Source organism: Lampris incognitus, unplaced genomic scaffold (assembly GCF_029633865.1).
Source record: "Lampris incognitus isolate fLamInc1 unplaced genomic scaffold, fLamInc1.hap2 scaffold_156, whole genome shotgun sequence".
NCBI classification, from domain to species: domain Eukaryota; kingdom Metazoa; phylum Chordata; class Actinopteri; order Lampriformes; family Lampridae; genus Lampris; species Lampris incognitus.
In genome coordinates this window covers 62501-65000 of record NW_026611121.1, presented here as the reverse complement: position 1 = coordinate 65000, position 2500 = coordinate 62501, and positions in this window count along the sequence as shown.

Below are 2500 nucleotides of genomic sequence, written 5' to 3'. Positions count from 1 at the left end.
TGCTGGTACCCTTCTGTCCTGACACTCTTCTCCACCCACTCCACCCTGCCTGCCCGTCTGCCTGCCTGCCTGCCTGCCTGCCTGCACTCTCTTCTTCACCTCTCTCCTGCACTCCCCGTTACTTTGGACAGTTGACCCCAAGTATTTAAAGTGAAATGCCTTTGTCACCTCCTCACGCGTAGGTATTCCGTCTTGCTCCTACTGACTTTCGTTCCTCTTCTCTCCAGTGCATACCTCCACCTCTCCAGGCTCTCCTCACAATGAACTGCACCCTACTGTCGCTACAGATGACAATGTCATCCGCGAACATCATCGTCCATGGAGACTCCTGCCTGATCTTGTCCGTCAACCTGTCCATCACCGTTGCAACCAAGAAAGGGCTCAGAGCCGATCCTTGATGTAATCCCACCTCCACCTTGAACCCATCTGTCATTCCAACCACGCACCTCAGCATTGTCACACTTCCCTCATACATAGCCTGCACCACTCCTACATACTTCTCTGCAACTCTTGACTTCCTCCTACAATATCACACCTCCTCTCTCGGCACCCTGTCGTATGCTTTGTGTAAATCTACAAAGACACAATGCAACTCTTTCTGGCCTTCTCTGTACTTCTCAATCAACCAACCTTTTCTCTCTCTCTCTCTCTCTCTGTCTCTCTCATTTTCTTCATTTATCAGCCCGTCAAAGCAGTCCTTCCACTTCGTAGCACACTCTCCTCGCTTGGCAGCACATTTCCATCTGTATCTTTGATCGCCCTAACTTGTCGCACATCCTCGGCAGCTCGGTCTCTCTGTCTAGCCAATCTGTACAAGTCTTTTTCTCCTTCCTTAGTGTCTAACCTGTCATACAGCTCACCGTACGACTTTTCCTTTACCTTTGCCACCTCTCTCTTTGCTTTACGCTGCATCTCCTTGTACTCCTGTGTACTTTCTTCATCTCTCTGACTATCCCACTTCTTCTTTGCCAACCTTTTCCTCTGTATACTTTGCTCTACTTCCTCCTTCCACCACCACCACCACCACCACCACCACCACCACCACCACCACCACCACCACCACCGCCAAGTCTCCTTGTCTTCCTTCCTCTGTCCCGATGACACACCAAGTACCTTCCTAGCTGTCTTCCTCGCTATTTCTGCAGCGCTTGCCCAGCCATCTGGCAACTCTTCACTACCACTCAGTGCCTGTGTTAACTCCTGCCTGAACTCCACACAACAGTCTTCCTTCTTCAACTTCCACCATTTGATCTTCGGCTGTGTCTTCACTCGCTTCCTCATGTTGGTCTCCAAAGTCATCTTACAGACCACCATCCGATGCTGCCTAGCTACGTTCTCCCCTGTCACCACCTTGCAGTATGCAATCCCTTTTACATCGCGCCTTCTACACAAGATATAGTCCACCTGTGTGCACTTTCCTCCACTCGTATACGTCGTCACCCTGTGCTCCTCCCTCTTCTTGAAATATGTATTCACCTCAGCCATTTCCATCCTTTTCGCAAAATCGAACACCATCTGTCCTTCCACATTTCTCTCCTCGATTCCATACCTTACCATCAACTCCTCATCACCTCTGTTCCCTTCAGCAACGTGTCCATCGAAGTCCGCTCCAATCACCACTCCCTCCTCCTTGGGTCCCCTTTCCACCACGTCGTCCAACTCAACTCCAGAATTCTTCTTTTTCGTCCATCTTACACCCGACTTGCGGGGCATATGCGCTGATAACCGTCAGCAATACACCTTCGATTTCCAGCTTCATAATCCTCACTCTGTCTGACACTGTGTTCACCTCCAGCACGCTCTTGACATACTCTTCCTTCAGAATGACCCCTACCCCATTTCTCCTCCCATTCGCACCATGGTAGAAGAGTTTGAACCCACCTGCGATACTCCTGGCCTTACTCCCCTTCCACCTTGTCTCTTGTCACCTTTCTTCTTTCCATCACGTCAGCCAGCTCTCTCCCTTTACTAGCCATAGTGCCAACATTCAAAGTTCCGACTGACTCTCACCTCCACACGCCTACCCTTCCTCCTCTCTAGCTGCCTCTGGACATGCCTTCCCCCTCTCCTTTTCCTTCGCCCAACAGTAGCCTAGTTTCCACCGGCACTCCGCTGGTTAACAGTACCGATGGCGGTCGTCGGTAACCCGGGCCTCGACCGATCCGGTATGGAAATCTTATTTATGATCCGCATATTTGATTTGGCAAAGATTTGACGCCGGATGCCCTTCCTGACGTAACCCTCCGCTTTTGTCCTGGCTTGGGACCTGCACTAAGAATGCACTGGCTTGTGCATCCTCAGTGGCTGGGTTGCACGCTTTTCTATGTTTGCCCCTCACTTTTGTGGCGTGAACTATCAATTCTAGTAATACAGGTGTGTTTATGTTAGGTATCACAGACACACGCACACGCACAATATATGTCCAAAAGTATTGAGATAACTGACCATTACACCTACAGGAGCTTTTCTGACATGTCATTCTGAATCCATAGAAACCCAT